A 21,885-nucleotide genomic window follows, 5' to 3' on the forward strand; every position below is an offset into this window, starting at 1 on the left:
CTGTAACGTGAACAACTTAGAACAGATATTATTCATTAGTTTTAATTAAATCAATGGTTTTCATTTATTGCCGTACAACACAGTTAAACGTTCGGATTATTCTCAGAATAAAAGAATATCAGATTGGATTATAATACACAGACTATCATTCGTAATGAATGCGACTATTATTCAACATTTCCTTTCTTCGGTAAGTATCATTAAACATAAATGATTGCCGACTTGCCTCAGTCTGTAGAGATTTCTCCTTTTCTTGGCTGTGGGTAGGAGAGATGGTTTAAAAGCGAATAGATAACATTTTTTCTGGTAAGATTTATGGAATGAAATAAATTACTAAAATGCATAGTTTTTTTCTGATTTTTCATATTACATATTGTATATCATTTTTATACAGGGGTCGTTCCATAAGCAAAGCCTCCTATCTTTTCTGTTCATAATTCAAAACGTTAAAGAGCTACGAGGAAGGAAGTGGTTGCAATAAAACGAGCGGCCTATTGCTCCAAGATTTATTTTTATACACAGTAATATCCATTTTTTTTTTGCAGTTTTGCGATAAATTCAATGACGAATATCTGCTTCTGACGCACGTATATGACGGGGATTTGCTTTCTTAGACCCTCACAGAGTGAATATTTTTAACAGAGATCAAACTTTCAGGCAATAAATGCATAAGTTCACTTATCATAACAATTTGCAATCTTTCAGGTGAATTCAGGCGAAATAAAAATAATAGACATTATTTTTAGAGCGGACTTTTGTCGTTCTCTTATAATGGCGGGGACATTGCTCTTAAAACTATAAACAAAATAATCGAATAGGAAAAAATATGATTAATTAACACTTGTAAACAATAAATCAATAGGCCTAGTAAGAAAAATACAAGAAACAGGACGAATACGATAAATGTGAAGGTTTACATATTAGGCAAAGGTCAATAAAAAATGTAAACTTACCTGTATGTAATCATCATGTTAAAAAGTTTAACGGCGTTCACCTAAAATAAAAATAAGTGATTAATTATTTAATGTATGAATTAATCATCATTTCAAAAATATCAAACACGTGCTACTTCCCACTGCATACACTCGCTAGCCTAGGAGAGGGAAGCATCATAATGGAGAGCAATTAATAAAGCACTCTTAATGGAAGAAGTAATTTATAGTTGGTTAATTTTGTAACTACAGAAAACATAGTACACAGTGCTGTTAATTTCATAGTCATAGAACACATACTACATCACGACGTAAACGACAGCAACCTTACAACACTGTGTCCTGTAAGACAGAACACACACATCACTGTGTCCTAAAAGACTAAACTCATACTAAACTGAACCGTAAAAGTAGAACGCATAGTACACTCTGACCTGAAAGTAAAAACATAATAAACTGCGCTCTACAAATCAGGTCATATATTACATTGCAATCAAGAGACAGAACACATTCTACGCTCCGCCTTAAAAAAAACAGAAAACACGGACGTTAAAATACAGAACATATAGATTACTGTGTTCTAAAAAGATAGCACGTACTTCACTACCCCCTAAAACTCAGAACAGGTACACACAAACACAGAATACATACATACTTTTACATACATTGCGCCTTAAAAGATAGACCACATACTACACTGTCGTCCCGTTAAAAAAACGAACGAAGTTATGAATTATTTTATTTGTAAACTAGCAGGTAGCCCGGCGTTGCCTTACCGTAAAATACGCATAAATGTTGCATTATTAGTAGTACATGTAGTAATTTATTATGAACAAAAAAAACCTTAGGTATTAAACCATGCGTTAAATTCCTTTAAATGAATGAAGTAAAAAAAAAAAAAAACGAAAAGAAACCAAAACATGTGCTACGATTTTATTTTAAACAGTTCACTTCTTTTGATTAATAAAAGAATTACTCGAGCTGAGATCGAAACCCAAACATAAATACAGGGGCCAAGTACGATAACCATTAGGGCAGCTTAACACATCTTTAAACCCTATATATATATTATTTACATAAGTAATCTGTAATGTCAGCCACCACGCTTGAGTATTCACGAAACAGCGTACAAACAGATCAAGATCCGCTACCCCCCCCATGTACCAATTTTTAAATTTTGATTCCTTAGTAGCCCCTTTTTCCGGATGAAAGCTGATTAAAAAAAAATGTCACATGTCTGAATAATCTACAGATTTGTATATAGCAAATTTCAAGTCTGCAGATCAAGAATCCCTTGACTATATAAGTTGAAAAGCGTCCTCATACAGACACACGTCCCCACTTTTATAGATATATAGATAGAATATACTCCATTAAAAACATTAACAAAAACATATACTCCGTTGTACTGCATATTCTCACTTACCTTGGAATAGGAAGTATTATTATGAACAATAGTTATGAAAACCATCTTAAAAGAAATACGTAACGCATAGAACCGTTCATTTCATGACCATAGAACCTATGCTACTCCGCGCCATAAAAGTAGGAGATGATACATTGGTGTTTGATATTAAGAAAATTACATATTCTACAATACTTCACAAGATATGGAGCAATGCCGGGGACTATGACTTCATATAAACAGAACGGAAGCATGATACACTAGTTCGAAACAGTGATCCTCGAATAAAATTCCGGCCTTGATCAGTTGTGATACCGTGGTAATAAAATAGTACAGTGAACAATGAAGAACATTACAATAAATTTTTAAAGAACCCTACAGTGTTTGACAGTCTATGGATACCCACGAAGCGTCCCTTCGTGTGAATTTTTTCCGGCAGGAGGTGTGCAATCTTCAACAACACTTCTCCTGAGTCGACATTGTTAAATACCAGTGGCAAATGAAGTGTATGTACAGGACGACTGGAAGCAAATGCCGAGATAAGCGTAGAGCACATTCAGTGGCTAGAATTCCCATCTGGTACTAACACGGCTCAACGTTGCTTAACTTCGGTGATCTGAGGACGCGACTATGCCGTATATAAAATAAGTTGCAATAGTATAATTAACAACAGTTATAGCATAGAATCAATCCCGGAAGACAAATACTCTGTATTAGAAATCAATAAGAAACATTGTATTATTACCTCCAGGATGAAAATTGAAATTTGTATACATCTGAGTTTTCATGAAAGTGCTTGCGTCCGTGGAAAACATTATGACTAGACAACATTCCTACTGACAAAAAACATGATGAAATTTAATATGATACAATACGGCATCATAATCCGGCCTTATAAAAAAAAACATCAAATCTCGTTGATTCAACAAATCATATTTTAATATTCTTACTCATTCAACAGAAAACTAATCGTAACTATTTATTGATTTTTTTTTTTTGCAATTAGAACGAGATAAAAAGGAAATCAAAGAACCTATTGTTAGATTTTTACGTTAGGTTCTTCTGTTTGTGCAGTGATAAACTTTTCAAATATACTTGCGATGTTAGTTTATAGAAGGGGGACAAGCTGGGTCTAATTCAGACTGACTATCTAAACGGAGTTTTGGGATTTTTGATATTCTATACTTATCGAAGGTATTACGATACAAAAATGGAACACTCCCCAACAGTCCAAAAGGAACTCTTTCTCTCTCTCAAACACACACAGGCAAAGTGGCTTTTATAAATATATATATACTAGCTGTACCCTGTCACGCGTGGCAGTGGCTCAATTTGGTGTAATGGAAAAATTTAATAAAAAGAGAAAATGCATGTTTCTTATATTAGTACAGCAATCCACTGCAAAAAACACTGAAATCCACTGAAAAAGAAGGCGAAAATGAAAAAAAAATGGTACTCTTGCAGAATTTGATCTGGATCCTCAGGAGTTTCTGTCAATCATTCATGGTTTGGACTTTACCAACAATCAGTGGATGAAGCCGAACGTAGCAAAAATGTTGAAACGCTAAATGTTTTTTTTTGTTGTTGTTTTACAAAAATGTGAGTTAGTAATTAATATTTGGTTGATGGTGTGGGGGGAGGGTGGTTACTATACACAGATTCTAAAAAGTTATGCAAAAACAAATAAATGAAAGCAAAGGTAAGGTAAGTTACATTTCTACCTAATTGGATAATTGTTTAGTGTTTTTATGCAATGTTAAAATGTTTAATCGGCTCAAAAAACAGAAATGGTCGCGGACTCTGTTGAATAGGTTAAGTTTAGGAAAGTAAGTTGAAAACAAAAACTATACAAAACAGTGTCTGAAACTCATCGAATATATGTTACCATGACATAGGCTGGCATAATCGGTGGGTTTCTGACAGTATTTTGTATAGTTTTTTTAGTTTTAACTCACTTTCTCTAACTTAAAGTAATCAACAGTGTCCACCACCATTTGTAGCTTTCAAATACCCCGATAAACACTGTTTTTCGAGCCGACTAAACGTTACATTAAATGAAAAGGGTTTGTATTACTAAACACAGATACAAAGAAGTTGTCAAAAATAAATATATAACAAATAAATGTTATCAAAGGCAAGAAAAGTAAATGTTCTACCTAACTGGATAAGATTTTTAGTGTTTTTATGTAATGTATAATCGGTTCAAAAACATTCAATGTTTATCGGTATATCTGAAAAATACAAATGGCGGCAGACTGTATCGAACACGTTAAGTTTGGGGAAATTTTGGGAAATGAGTTTAAACTAAAAAACTATACAAAATACTGTTAGGAACTCACTCAATATATGTTACCATGACGTAGGCTGGCATATAATCGGTGGTTTTAAACTTTTGCTCGATACAGGTGACGACTTTTAAAAGTCCCTTTTAGTGATTACCTGGTTTGAGGATATTTGTACAACTAAACGGCAAATCTGCTCCAAAAAATCCGGTATTATTTTACTTTAAGGCCCGTTTCACGTTCATATATAACGAAATATTTTATTGTAGATTTCGGTGTGCTAAAAACGAATCTGCAAACCGTTTCCGTAGCTAAAAGAAAGTTTTCATGATATTCATGAAATTACTTTTTCGAAAAGTGTGTGATCACTTTTCAATGTAAATTTAACTTAGAATGAGCACCTACTTTCTGGCCACCTGAGAGAGGGACATTTTTCTGTGTTTCTTGGCTAAAAAGTTTTTTGTTTGATTTCTTTTGCATGGTAATAACCCCTGAACTCTGGGATTATTTTCCATTTCACAGCCGTAGCCTTCGTTTACGCTATGCGTGAGCATAAACGAAAGCTGTTAAGTTTAGCCAATAAACATGGGAAAAATTCCCCCTCTCTCAGGTGGCTCGAAAGTGGGTGCTCATTTTAAGTTAAATTTACATGGAAAAGTGATCGCATCTTTTTCGAAAAAGTAATGTCTTCATATCATAAAAACTACTTTTTTGCGACGGAAACGGTTTGCAGATTCGTTTTTAGCACACCAAAATCTACAAAAAAAAAAAAATTATTTACGAACGTGAGACGTACGGCCCTTAATGGAAAATTATATCAAAAATCTGGGGGAAAATAGTTTTCAATAAAAACAGCAAATAAATTCGATAGAAAAAAAATGGATGCTATTTTTTTTCTTTCTGTGTGTTTCTTGGCTAAAATGTCTTTTTGTTTGATTTCTTTTGCATGGTATTAACCCCTGAACTCTGGGACTATTTTTCATTTCACAGACGTAGCCTTTGTTTATGCTATGCGTGAGTATAAACGAAAACTGTTAAATATGCATTCGCGTACCAAAATGCCTTGTAAAAAACCTTTAAGCTAATAAACACGAAAATAAATGCCCCTTCCTCAGGTGGCCAGAATGGTCTTTCCCTTAGTAACCCCCTAGTCAAGCCTAACGCATGCGCACGTAACATTTTTTATTTATTTACTTACGCGGTAGAGTTTCTATATTGATAGGTATTTTGAAATTTTTTCACTGGATTATTATTGATTGAACACTAACCAGATTATGAAAAAAAATTGAAAAAAAAATAATTTCAACATTTGAAAGGGGTACTCACTTTTTAGTTACCACGTTCTGGTAAATCGGTCACTCATATTTTTTTTCTAAATACAGAAGTACCTTCGGGAGATATAAAATGGTCGCATGTTCACGAAGCAATGTATTGGGAGGCGTACTGGATGGAAAATTATTGGTAAATTTTTAGATTAGGTCCACCTCAGTTTTCTTTTAAATGACGACTATGCTGAATACGAAAATCGCATTAAAATTCTGCAGAAATAAGTAGTTATCTAGATATAAAAAATTGTATTATGCATTGTAATCTTTGGCGGACATCTTTTTTACGTGCGTATATTTGTTTATGGTACGTGTGCACGTAAAAATATGGCCGCCGAAGAATGCAATGCATAATACAACTATTTATTTCCGAAAAATTTCAATACGATTTGCGTGTTCAGCATACTCGAAAACCTATTTATGTCGTCATTGAAAGGAAAATTGTGGAGGTGGACCTAATCTAAAAAATACCAAATTATTAAACATTTCTTCAGCATGTTAGTGTAATTTATAATACTTAAAAAAAATTTTTTTTAAACCCAAAAAACTCACCTTTCATAAAAACAATAAAAAAAACACACCCACAAACTGACTTTTAACTGAATAAGTAAAAAAAAAAAAAATTTAAACTCGAAACTTTATTTTCATAAAAACAATAAAAAAAGTCATGTTCAATCTATTTTTTTTCTTTGAGAAACAAATATATTTCTGACTTACAAATGCGGTAGAGGATCATATTATTTTTACTTTCTATGGTTTTGGTATACTGCGTTTTTATTGCTTACAAAATGGGTGACTGATTTATCAGAATGTTGTAACTAAAAAGTGAGCACCACTTTCAAATGTCGAAATAATGATTTCGTTTTAATTTTTTTTAATAATATGTTTAGTGTCCAATCAATAATAATCCAGTGAAAAAAAATCCAAAACCCTATAAGTATAGAAATTAAGCATGTTGAATATTTTCATAAATAATTTGAAAAAAGTAACTAAACCATTTATTGATACTTTGTCACGTGTACAAACATTTATTTATTTACGTAGGTTTAACTCTTTTCATGAATAAGAAAAGTTTCACTCTTTAAAAATAATAAAAGGAAAAGAAAGCGATCCGCGCTATTTTTTAAATCATATTTCCACGTTTAATTAAAGTTTTACGATATGCTTTTTTTATTCAGTTGTAATTGACAGAATAGGTACAAAACATCCTCCCCTCCCCATCTGCATTAGTATCATAAAAATTAATAAAAATAATACTTATCTCGATAAGTGACAGGCTAATTTCTACCGGAAATAAAATGGCGATAATCTCGCAGTTACGAAAATATTTTTTATTTGATTTAATATTTTTATAATTCGCAATGTTAAATTATTTTAATAGCATGCAAACATTCCTTGATTTTAAAAATAGATTTTCTGAAAATTTCAATTAAATTGGTAACGTAGAAATATGGTTTTATTCGCTTTTAACGAACCAAACATTATATTTTTATATATATATAGATATGTAGAAATTTACGGAGATTAAATTATCGTTAATTCATGAACATGATTTATTTGTGGTATTATTTCGATTCACCGAACTACCATTCTCATCTTTATTATTTTATTCGAAATGATTTTGTTGATGTATTCTGTAATTTTCATCAGGTCAATTTTGTCGAATTATGGCATAACCAGAAGAGCTTATAGTGTTTTCAGGAAACCGCTAAGGTAGCGGTAGAAATAAAAACAAGAGCGTTTTGAACGCCAAAAAGAAATCTGAAATATATATATATATATATATTATAATATATTATATTATTATTAATATTATATAAATAAAAAGTTAAACATATGTACATGTATGTTTCAAGCTGTCATCAGAAAAAATCTGCATCGAACTTATAACACCAGTATCCGTATGGAATAATACTTATAAACTATTACTGCCTACTGAACAAATGAGCCACGATTAATACCTACTTGAATGCCCAATTTTTTTTATCGCTTTCAAATTTAAGATTTGTTCTTTGCGTTCGAAAGGCTGTTATTTCTACCACTACTTTAGCGTTATTTTTTAAAGAATTATAAGGTAGTCTTGTGATCATACATAAATATAATATATATACATATATATATAGTAATATTCTGTGTAGTTTAATTGCCATATATATTTTCATAACTTACTACCTACCTCTCCCTATGTATTGAGCATAGGTTAAGTAAATACTGTAAGTTTACGCATAAAATTATATCCTTTTATATTAATTCATGTGATTAAATGAAGCTCATATATATTTATATATATATATATATATATATATATTAATTGTAGTGATTCAATGAATTTCCAAAAAACATCTTAGAAGTGAAGTGTTTGAGTTTCATATCATAGATTTTTATTATTCTAAGCAAGACAAAGAATACTTAAGAACATTTTATCTCCTTAACCTATCGGGTTTCGATGTCTACCATCTCTTAAGAGGAGAAAATATTAGCAAATATTTATAAGGTGTCTTCCCTATTTGCTAAAGTCAGTGAGACATGGAAAGTTTAATTCAAGATAATTGATTAATCAGAAGTCATATAGTTATGGAATTTGAAGAAATTGATATAAAATTTTAGATTCAAAATGTATAGTAAAATCCATGGTGATTGTTCTTTAAAGCAGTCAGCTTACAATATCCAAGATGTATATTGGGTAATACGCATAGCTGAGTATTAATTCGGGTGGGCATATTACTGTATGAGTCCAGTTGGTTCACTACAATTAATTTATTTGCTCTATCTTGTATATCAATCATTTTTTATTTAGATGGAATAATACTTATAGGCTATTACTGCCGGTAATATTCTGTAAATCACAGGCTTCCATACTAGATGATTGTTTAATAACATTATTCTGAAGCATATATATATATATATATATATATATATAGGTGTGTGTATGTGTGTGCGTATGTGTGTATATACGTATATATATGTATATACGTATATATATGTATATACGTATATATATACATATGAATGAGTCACCCTTAAATATATATATATATATATATATATATATATATATATATATATAACTGCTTAACTTACTCACATAAATTTAATATACGAAAGTATAGATGCATGCGTAAGCTTTAAGTATTTACTTCAAAAGTGCTCAATACGTAAGTAGAGCTAGTTAATAAGTTACAAAATGTATATGCCGATTAAACTACACTGAATATTCTGCGTTTCATACACGTTAAGTTTTTTCAGGCTTATGCGCATATATATATATATATATATATATATATATGTGTGTGTGTGTGTATATATATATATATACATACATACATACATATATATATATATATATATATATATATATATATATATATATACACACAACTAACGGAATCTCACTAAACTTGCAGTCTGGTAATTAACAAATGTATTCATACCTTTCCTAACTACTCTGGTTGTACTTTTAATAGTTATCAACGTGCCATTATTCTACATTCTGTGTACACTTTGCTATAGTATCTGCATATTATCATGCTGATTAATATATTTTACGATATCGAAATATTGTTTTGTCATCCAAATAATTTATGTTATCTGAATATTCTAAGGCTATCATAACTATTTAAGACATCTACGTATTTTTATGCTATCTGCAAGTTTTTATGACATCCATATATTCTTATACAATGAACACTTGCTATAATATCTACATATTTCTTCTGTTTTCTGAACTTGATGTGATTTCTATATATTCTTCTGCTATGTGTATTATTTTATGCTACACTCTTTTGATATATGTATATTATCATACTATCTACACCTTTTATGTTATCTATATATTATTTTTGCCAGCTTCACGTATCTGTTATCACAATATCTGTATTGTCTTATTTTACGTATATATTTTATTTATGATACATATATATATATATATGAATAAATTCATATATATATATATATGTATATATATATATATATATATATATATTCCTATTATTCTGAGTGGAAGACCCCTTGCTTTACATTGATGACTCTGCTCAAGTATCGCGACGAGCACCAGTTTTCACTTGTATGGACTGGTATTTGCTTTATTAATGTCTACAGGTATAAAAATTGGAACAATTATTTATAGAAAAACATTATAAGTGTGTATATATATATGTGTGTGTGTTTGTGTGTGTGTGTGAGTGTGTGTGTGTGCGCGCGCGTGTGTGTGCGTGTGGCATGCACATAGTGAAACAACCTTAAAATTGTGTATATTCCATACTATGAGCTATTAATTCTGTCTATCTCCAATGACCCGACGTAATTTGCCGAATAAAATACCAATTTCTGTTTGTTGTAGGTTTGTAGAAGTTTACACGTTTTCTTTCGCTTTTTTCCTTGAATTTTCTTCTTGAACGAATTAATTTGGTTTTTACTTCATTATATTCCTTGTTGTGTGTAGTTTTCGAAATAAGCGATGCGTACCTTCCCACAAACTTTGAATTTGCTTGGGATCGATTGTTACCAATTAGCCGTCGATTCTAAAGCAGGTGCTTTTGATAAAAGAGAAACACTGCAGAGATTCATGTACGCAACAAACATAGTGAATATAAACGTTAAAATAACGTACACACTTTACGTATCTCCCTGGAATCTGCACCTTACAAAGATATGTTAGCCAGGAACGTATTGCTAAGAGCTATGGAAATGTATTCATTCTTAAGCATGACAGACACACAACGATACGACACAAGGCTAGTTATAGACATGTATTTATCTCTCTCTCTCTCCCTCCCTCTCTCTCTCTCTATATATATATATATATATATATATATATATATATACATATATGTTTCAATAGAATTCTAATTTAAAGAGAAAATCTCATGAGACTTAGAAAAGTGTCAATAATCAATTCGCAAAGTAATCAATTGATCCTTTTTATACGGACTGATGAGATGGTCTCTCTGAACTATAATTCCACTGACGTATGTATGCACATATGTAGCCAATAATATTTGTATAAAATCATACGATATACCTGCTCTATCCTCATCGAGATCTCTTTAATAAACACCGAATTTTGCGTGCATTTACATGTACTTAAACATTATATATATATATATATATATATATATATATATATATATATATAAGAGAAAGATAGGAAAATTACACTGCTTCCTCTTTAATAGGATTATTTCGATAATAGAAACGCTTCTCTTGTATTTATTATTTTGTTTTTATTGTACAATTTTTTTCAACAGATTACCCCCTAAAGGATTTTTCATTTAATCTAAACGAAAACGATGTTAGGATTTTTATTATCAAAACCATTCAGTATTTTTTCACTGGTCACCATTTTCTTTTCGTTGGCGCGTGAACTCAAATGATTTGCGCGCACGCGAAATTGAATGTTGCTTGCACTCATCGCTACAGTCGTTTTCGCACGCCCGTACATTCATTTTCCCGCGTTTGTACATTAATTCTGCATATTGACTTGCATATTTATACATTAATGCTGTATGCTCATTATTCAATAGCTCGGTAAAACATATACTGACCAAACGGGTCAGTATATATGTATATATATATATATATATATATATATTTCAATTTAATGTAGGTAAGAACATTTACAATTGATTACAACAATAGAGACAAGGTTATATATATATTTATATAAATAATTTCATATATATTCATATACATACATATACATACATGTACTTATATATATACATATATACATATATACATATATATATATATATATACATAAATATATATACATATATTCGCACATATATATGTGCGTGTGTGTGTGTGTTTGTGTGTGTGTTTGGACTCTTGGAAGCAAACCACGAAGCAAAGAAGGACGCCAACAATGTTCACCGTATCTCTGACAACCGTCGTTATGATGTTTCATCAAAACATCGAAGAAAATGTCTTCATCCACACGCGTCCCGACGGGAAACTGTTCACTAATTCAAGACTGAAGACCAAGACCAAGCCCAGGAAGGAGCTGATAACAGAACTGCTCTTCGCAGACGAGACTGCTCTAATAGCTTACAATAAAGCTCAGATGCAGATGCTAGCCGGGGCCTCCTCTCAAACAGTCAGAGGGATCTACCTACGAATAATGATAGAGATGACAGAAGTGATGTATCAGCCCTCACCAGATGAAAAAAGAACTCCCTCAAGAGCCTATAATAATAATCAACGCCGAGGTTCGTAAACTTCAAATATCTTATAAACAATTCTAAGCACTACCAACCGTGTTTACAAAGAAATAAGCTGTCGAATCCAAAGCGCATGTGCCCCCTTTGGTAAAGTAGAAATACGGCACTGGATTAGGACTGGTAATCGGCTAAACACTAAGTGCAGTGTCTACAAAACCGTCGCCCTGTCAGCCTTACTGTACTCAGCAGAGACCTACGCTCTGTATAGAGAGCACATACCGATATTGGAAGCCGTCCAGCAGAAACACTGTAGAGGGATTATGAAACTCAAATGAAGTGACTACGTATCAAACGTTGAACTTCTCAGAAAAGCAAACCTAGACAGTACGGAAGCTACCCTTTAAACTTTGCATCTACGATAGACAAGGCACATTGCCGAAATAGAAAGATAACTGCATTTAAAATATGATCCATTACGGAAAACTGAAAAATGGGAGCTGCAACGTAGAAAGTCAGAAGCTTCGCTAAAAGATGTAAAAAAAAAAGCGGCAATTGAATGCGATGAACATCAATGTCGAAAGTTAGGAGGAACAAGTCAAAGAAAAAAGTAGCTCGCGGAACAATCTTCAAAAAAGGAAGAAATAGAGAGAAATATTGGAGAAGTCTTAGAGCTAAGACACTATCGATGACACAATCCCGGCAGACGTTTAACACAGAATCAGTACTACGCTAACACCAAGGGATAAAGCATCGAGGCCCCGACTAGTCATCGTCAAGACTGAGGACTGCATGATCATGATGATATATATATATATATATATATATATATATATATATATATATATATATATATATATATATATATATATATAATATATATATATATATATACAGGGTGTCCACAAAGTCTGGCCGCATAATCTACAGGGTGCCCACAAAGTCTGGCTACATAATCTACACGGTGTCCACAAAGTCTGGCTGCATCATCTGCACGGTGCCCACAAAGTCTGGCTGCATAATATACACGGTGTCCACAAAGTCTGGCTGCATCATCTGCACGGTGCCCACAAAGTCTGGCTGCATAATGTACACGGTGCCCACAAAGTCTGGCTGCATAATATACACGGTGTCCACAAAGTCTGGCTGCATCATCTGCACGGTGCCCACAAAGTCTGGCTGCATGATGTACACGGTGCCCACAAAGTCTGGCTGCATAATGTACACGGTGCCCACAAAGTCTTGCTGCATAATTTAGCCAGACTTTGTGGACCCCCCCTCTCTCTATCTCTCTCTCTCTCTCTCTCTCTCTCTCTCTATATATATATATATATATATATATATATATATATATATATATATTAAATTCCAAAGCCAAACAACGTCGCAGCTCACAAGAGCCATGACAGTCAACGAACCGGAAGTCCAAGACTCGAGTTTCGTCCTCATTTGGGCTCATCAGTTAGACACTCCTAAAAAAAACTCCTACTTGTGAGACATCGGCAAGGGTTATTGATTGGTTGGACGGCCGCGTCCCTTATCGAAACGAAGTGAGTTAATTTCACAGTCGGATTTCGGCGCGGTTTGCTTTATCTGTGTTGGTTAATAGACATTCTTGTGTGCGGGGCGTTTTCTCAGTTGGTAGAGTGCTTGCCTCGCATGCAAGAGGCCCGGGTTTCGAATCCTGAGCTCGGATGTGTCTAACTGATGAGCCCAAATGAGGGCGAAACTCGAGCCTTGGACTTCCGGTTCGTTCACTGTCATGGCTCTTGTGAACTGCGACGTTGTTTGGCTGTGGAATTTATTATACAATCAGTCACATTCTGAAAATCATATATATATATAGGCAGATATATAGGCACACATACTCGGTTTATGTAATCTTTACCAAACTTAATAAACTTAATAAAATTTATAAAATCTTCGTACAATGCAATATTATCGGCGTATTCGAAGACAGCCATGCGTTTATCTTGTTGTCAACTGCTACATGGAATTTTAAATATAAGGTAATTTCTTATGCAGTCGTATCTGGTTGTAATATACGCTTAAAATATTTCAATTCATGCAGATTTCATATGTATTATTATAGAGTCAATTCTTTATTGAATATTGTAGTCTACCTATTATATAGTACTGGCTTTGAAAGTTTAAAGATAGCTGGGGTACCATGAACCCAAACTAAAACCCAAAGTTTTACGCTCCAGCCGCCTGCCCTTCCGTTTGGCTTATCGATAGATAGATAAAACATTTAAAATTAAACCACTTCTAAGCTATGTATGAATTTTCACATGCGCAAAAGTAATAAAAATACCTCGACTTTTTAATATTTACATTTTTCATTTCAACTTGTCAAGAAATGTCTGTACGCATTATTCACCAAATCAAGTAAAAAAACACTTGTTATAAATCATCTTTGTGTATGATTACCATTCCCTGTTTATTATATTGGTATGTGTAGATTAGTTTTAGAGTTTATCGGTTAAATATTTTCACATTGACACGTACATATTCATTTATTATTTGAGGTAGTAAGTTCAATTTATATAATTAAATGCTACCGAAAGGTATACACATATTTATAATGGTATTATTTAAATGGGATACTTTTACAGAGTCATTTCCTTTATGCCAACTCGATTTACGAATGTGTGCATATCCAGAGGGAAGAATATACTAAGCAAAGAAAAGAGACGGACTATAAGGATGAAAACGAGTTTAGCTGGTGATAGATAAAGGAATAAGACTTATTTTATAATTTTAACCCAGACTCTGCTGAGCAGCCCTTGTAATTAAAAAGGCAGAATGTGTGTTTGCTTTAACAAAATATTTATAAACAGTTGTTGGATTTAATAACACTTTTTAGTGATATAATATATGACATATTGTCGTATTATATTAGCGTGTGGGGCAACGATAGATAATCCTGACCGTTAATTAGTATCATTAATGTTAAATGTTATGTAGAGGAACATATTCAGAAAAAAAAATTCATAAGAAAGTAATATCACAAAATAAACTATCTCAGTAAGTAATATTTATTGACAATGAAAGTTTAGACAAACAAAATAGTGGCAATTTGCATGCGATATTCGTGGGCGCTTAGATAATGGGATAGAGAAATGGTTTAGATGTAAACATAGGTATTACTTGAGAGATGATACTGTCGAGAGTAAGGTTTGCTAGCGACAAGATCGAAAGAAATTGTCCTTACGTCCGGGAGCCAAGCGACGTGAGATTAGCAATGACGTAGTCGTCGCAAACTCCATGACATGAAATAAACCTATAAAAATAAAAGAGATAGCTCATGTTTTGATATTTTTCAAAACGAAAGGAAGAAAACCAGGGGCGTGGCAAAATATTAGAACCATGCAAGAGACAATTAGGGAAACAGCTCCAAAATGATGAGGTATGTGTGTTTGAGTTTGTTGATGTGAACCCTAGAAATCGTTATTCGTCGCTCCTAAGAGTGGTCCGTATGACATTAATTGTTTCATTGTTGAACAGTTGTTGAATGTCTAAACCCAGACACAGAAACATACACATGCAGAAACACCAGCACCTACAACGGACATTTCTGGACGATCACATTTATAAATGTAGCGCATATATTTAGAAACTTGTATATATAGACACAAAGAAAACCGTTATATACACCCCCCATATTATAATATAATGTATTATACTAGTTTTGTGTGGAAGTATATCAGAAAAAAAGTTAGTCATAATAAAGGAAAAGGCATTTGCTAAAGAAATGTAAATATATATTTAAAGCAACATCTAGAAATGTTCCTAATTTAATTTATTGCGCCTGGGCAATAGCGAGTTTCCTTATTATTACCATCATAAACTACATATTTGAATAGAGAAAGTTATACGGAACGCATTTTCTTTTGAATAAATGCGTAATAGGCTTTTAATGAAGCACATACGGTGCAAGGAAAATTCATTAAATATGGAAATGAACGCTTGAATAGATTCGTCGCGAAAGTGTCGTGTTACATGAAGACGCGTTCACCTAAAAATATGAAATTGGCTGAAAGTGTTATGCATTGCATGGCAAAAACATGGGAAAGTAATATGCATAAACTTCATAATATTGCAACTTGCGGCCATCCACCCAATTCGTCAACGAAACGTAAAACCGAGATAGTGGCAATTTAGACGTAATTAAATTTGAATCATGCTACTCGAGCGGTGATTGGCTGGTTTGGAAACTACGCGTCATTCGTAGAGGTATCTTTAACTTTTCATTTTTCTCCTTCTACCGATCATATATATATATATATATATATATATATATATATATATATATATATATATATATATATATATATATATATATATATATATATATATGTATATATATATATATATATATATAGGGAGTAAGAGAGATAGATATAGAGAGAAAGATAGAGAGAAACAGAAATAGAGAGAAAGCAAGATAGATAGTTACATACACTGCTAAAAAATAGAGGAGCTCTTATTAATCAGAGTATAGCAACTTATCAGTCAACCATCTAGGATATTGATCTGGTCAGTGAAGTAACAGAGTGGATTGCTAATCAATTTCAGCTGCTTTCTTTTTAATGAAATCCACAACAGCGGCTTCAGAAGGGTAATAATGAGACACCTCCAAAACAGAAATAGCGCAGATCACTGATACCTTTTTCACTTTCTCGTCAGTTTTGGCTGATTTTCCTGCTTATTGACTTTTTACCGCTGAAGATTTTCATTTAACATCTCCGTTGATGGCATGTTTCGGTACCTGAACGCTAGAGCAATGTCAAAAATAAAGCAAATCTACTAGTATGGCACGTCAGTATGGGTTGTTGCAAGAAGCACAGTTTCAAGAGCATATAGGAGATTCTAGGTAACTGGTAGTTACTCTTAGTAAGCTGCAGAGTGCCGTACCAGATCATTAAAACCGCAGCAAGATCGATACTTTCGTCTTTGTGTAAAGAGGAACAAGATGAATATTACCAGAGCATTACAGAATGATCTTCATCAGGTAACCGTTGGATAAGTTTTAGACCAACCAGTCAAAAATAGTCTCCCTCAGGATGACCTGAATACCTGCCGCCTGAAAGTAGCACTGTGCTCATTGCCTAGCAGTGTAGAGCCCGATGCACAATTAGAAAATTATAATAATTAAACACAATTGGTAATTACGTCACTGCCCCACTGTGCTATTTACCGAAAAGACCAGATATAATCTGGACGCATGCCACGAAGTGAAACAGTTTGAAAATGCTGCGAAGAAATATATGCAGCCTGCAACATCATTCAGCATGGCCCGTTTGGTGGTTGGTCAGTGTTAGTCTGGGAAGAGATATTCCTGGATAGACACACAGATGTCTACAGGCTAGATTATAGCACACTGACGTATTTTAGGTATTTGAATGAAATCAATGGATCTGCAAGAACTGTGACACCAGGGTGGGAAGTCTGCTTATCAGAAGAGGGTTACTCTGACCTGCAAATAATGGCTGATCAGCCCCGTCGGCATTCCCCGGTAGAGGCACATCCGACGATTATTAATAAAGTAACCACTTTTCAAAGAGATAAAGAAACGCCTGGGATGGTGGACTTTATAGAAATGCAGAGAACCTAACACACCAAAAAATCAGCAGATACCAGGTCATTGCAGAAAGTGTCTAATCTTTGTTGATTAAGGGACACGTGAAAAAAAAACCCTGGACACGACGAGTTCACAACTTAATGCGGTGACAAAACTTCTCCAATGTAATTATGATGTCAGGCTGTATAAAAGGTTTAGCTTTGGTTAAAACCGGACTGTACTTTCTTAAATCAGATTTTTCTGATTATCGATTTTCTATATTTATCAGAAGAATTCCGGTAACAAACCTAACACTACTCCATGACACATAAGAATCGGACAAAGTGTCTCGGGTTACATGGACAACAAACTCACACTATGCCAGACATAAACACAAAGTGCACATACATACACATGTATATAAACATACTAAGAATACTTATTGATACACATATGTATATTTATGTATACAACAATATACATATATATATATATATATATATGTAAATACACATATCTATATATTAATATATAAATATATTTATATATATAATTATATATAAACATGCTTATTTATACCTACATATATATATATGTATATATGTTTGTTAATACATATTTATTTGTACATATATAAATGTAAAGATACAAATGAATATGTCCATATACATATATATTACTACATATTTGTATATACATATATATGTACATATATATATATATGTATATATATATACACATGTATATATATATATATAGTCATCCACAATACAGTATAAGCTCATCAGTCCAGCTAGATAAGCGACTATCTAAAGCCGGGATTCACACCCGACCGCCTGTACGACAGTCAAGGTTCCTAACAATTAAGCTAATCGGGGAGTCGTAAATTAACAATGTTTTGACATTGCCTGAAATACCTAAGCTCGATTTGTTTACAAAAACATCATCGCTTTATACGGTATTGGTAATTCGTGTATCACTTCTCAATATACTAAACTCAAGATAAGGCGCATTACATATATATATATATATATATATATATATATATATATATATATATATATATATATATATATATATATATATATATATACACCCGGGATACGGCATTAAAAAGTCGTAACGAAATACGGGACACTATATAATACACATGTCTATAATCAAAGCAACGTTATAAATAACATCGTAAGGCGGGACAAATAGCGTTACCAGGCGCCGAAAAAAAAACAATATACTTGAAATCGTAACCCGAAAAACGTTATCTTTCGGGCAAATATCTCCCGGTGTTTTACTGTATAGACATATATAAATACACACCTTTGTATATATTACATATGCATATATATATATATATATATATATATATATATATATATATATATATATATATATATATACATATATATCATATTGTTACATCACATGAACACTCCTAAGACTCTATCACTCTAAGACTCTCACAAACATGAACAACAACAAATAACATCAGTATTCTTAACATAAGAATTACATAACAATATGTGCATATATATACCTATATATACATATATATAAATATAAAGATACATAAACAAACACACACACATCTGCATATATATAGGTATATTTATATAAAAATGTTGATATATGTATAAAAATACATATCTATGTATGCATATATATTTACACAAACATATAAATATATATATTCATATATACCTGTATATATTCCTATATACATGTACATATTCATATATATATATATATATATATATATATATTTAAAATTATACATATATATATATTCATATATACAAACATGTTTATATATACATAAATATATTAATATATATATATGCATATACACAATGTAATTATGTAAATATATGCATATATATGTTTATATATATATATGAATATATATTTACACACACATATATATATATATAGCTACATGAATATTTATATATATATACATATTTTATATATATATACTTTATATATATATACATATATATATATTTAAACATACATTGGTATATTTAGGCAGTGTTTCTTCATTCAAGCAGACCTTATTAAATACAACGGAAATACTTTTCCTTATAATCTTGTTTTATGTTTTTGATTTTCGTATAATATTTTTTTATATTAAAATAAAAAAAATATCGATGTAAATTACAGCATTATAACGAGCGTTTTGCTTAGGCCACGTATCATTTTTAGGTGGAATTCATGGTTTCGAAAATGGAAAGTTGAAAAGGGAAAATATTTGGTTATCTTTAAAAAAACTGACAAATAAAACTTTTTATTATCTTCCAACTATGCTAACCTTAATACAGAACTCTACAGTTCCTACTACAACCCAATTTTAATCATTTCTATGTTCACAAGTTTTCTAATCACTGTAATTATATTATAAAATACATTTTACATTCTGCCCCTAGTGGAATTTCATCACATGCAGCAGAGAAAAAACTTTCAACCAAAATGCAATACTTTTTTATAGCGCCTTTTAAAATTCAGGGTATAATGAAAAAATTGAATATAATCATAATAACCCGTTACCAGCCGTCTAATGTCCGAAATTACTCAGAACATGACCATAAATAAATAATATGCTAGAAAACACTATACTCCACTAATAATAACTGAAATAACCAACGGTCTTATGAACAGAGCTCCGCCCAATGCAAGAATTATAATAAGCTTAAGCCCCGCCACAGAAAAAAGTAAAATACTTGGTTTAAACCCCTTCCAGTCAAATGTTTAAACAAATATACCAAGATAATTTTTTAAGATTATGGAAAATTCTTTTAGGCAACCACATAGATATAGTACACTCTTTATTAAAAATCTATTAAAATTTCCTAATCTGCAGGTCCTAGACTAGCATGCACGATACAAGCATCTAACAAGAACACATAACGGACATCCACATATAAAGAGATTTCTTGTAAGGAGATTCACTATCATCATTATTGTTCATCATAGCTATGATATCCCTGAACAATATACTGAGAAAGTACCAAGGCAGATACAAGTTCTCTAACACGGAGGAAAAATGAACCACATGATATACATGGACGATCTGAAACTCTTCGCAAGGACCAACAATGAACTAGAGACATTAATAAAACTACCAGGATCTGCAGCCAGGATATCCCAATAGAGTTTGGTATGGAAACGTGCGCACTACTAGTTATAAGAAAGGAAAAACTAGAGACGGAAGAAAGCATGGAACTACCCAACCAAACGGAGATGAGGTCACTAGGGGAACAAAAATACCTAGGAGTACTGGAAGCAGACACCATCAAAGCAACAGAAATGAGAGAGAGTATTGGAAAGGAATACCTCAAGAGAACAAGAAAACTTCTCGAAACCAAATTATACAGCAGAAATTATAAATGGCATGAATACATGGGCAGTATCACTAGTATGATAATCTGAACCGTAAATAAAGAAGAACTGAGACAACTCGATCGAAAGAATAGGACACTCCTGCCCATGCACAACGCACTACATCCGAAGGACGATGTTGACCGTCTCTGCGTAAAAATCAAAGACGGCGGGAGGGGACTAGTTAATAAAAGGACTATTTGAATGACAGCAAAATAGAACTAGAAAAATACTTAATACAAAACACTGAAAAAATAATCATAGTAGCGAGAGACACGGAAAAAAACCAATAAAACAGAAAACAGAAAGACAAAGGATAAAACAAGAAAATAAAAGTGGAAAAATGACACATAAGCCGAGAAACTGACTCTTATGGATTCAGTTTCTCGGCAGCACAAGATAACTCGATAAGAACCAACCACATCAAAGCAAATATCGACAAAACAGAAGACAACAGCAAATGCAGACTCTGTGGGTAAAGAGACGAGACCATAAACAATATAATAAGTGAATGCATCAAACTGGCCCAAAAGGAATACAAGCACAGACACGACCAAGTGGGAAGGGTTGTACACTGGGAATTATACAAAAAAACTGCACCTCGAAAACATAGACAAGTGGTAAAACAGAAACCGGCAACAGTACTTGAAAATGAGGATCACAAAGTCCAATGGGACTTACAAACTGATAAACCCAACCAAGCAAGAAGACCGTATGTTGTAATAATTAACAAGAATGAAAAATCGTGTCAATTCGTAGATTTTGCTGTTCCAGCTTACCATAGGGTGACTATCAAAGAAAAGGAAAAACGGAGCAAATACACAAAGCTACGCAGATAGATGAAA

At 32.4% G+C, this 21,885-nt stretch overlaps 1 long non-coding RNA gene across 2 annotated transcripts in view; it reads right to left on the minus strand.

Annotated features, from left to right (window-relative positions):
* Positions 1–21,885, minus strand: part of LOC145248844 (uncharacterized) — a 1,349,369-nt gene that overhangs the window by 443,896 nt on the left and 883,588 nt on the right. For both annotated transcript variants that reach the window (XR_013863417.1, XR_013863416.1), the window contains exon 3: positions 954–994. This is a non-coding gene — a long non-coding RNA (uncharacterized LOC145248844). The remainder of the gene's footprint in view (positions 1–953; positions 995–21,885) is intronic.

The sequence above is a fragment of the Euprymna scolopes genome, chromosome 27, assembly GCF_053919585.1.
Source record: "Euprymna scolopes isolate OS-2025 chromosome 27, ASM5391958v1, whole genome shotgun sequence".
Lineage (NCBI taxonomy): Eukaryota > Metazoa > Mollusca > Cephalopoda > Sepiida > Sepiolidae > Euprymna > Euprymna scolopes.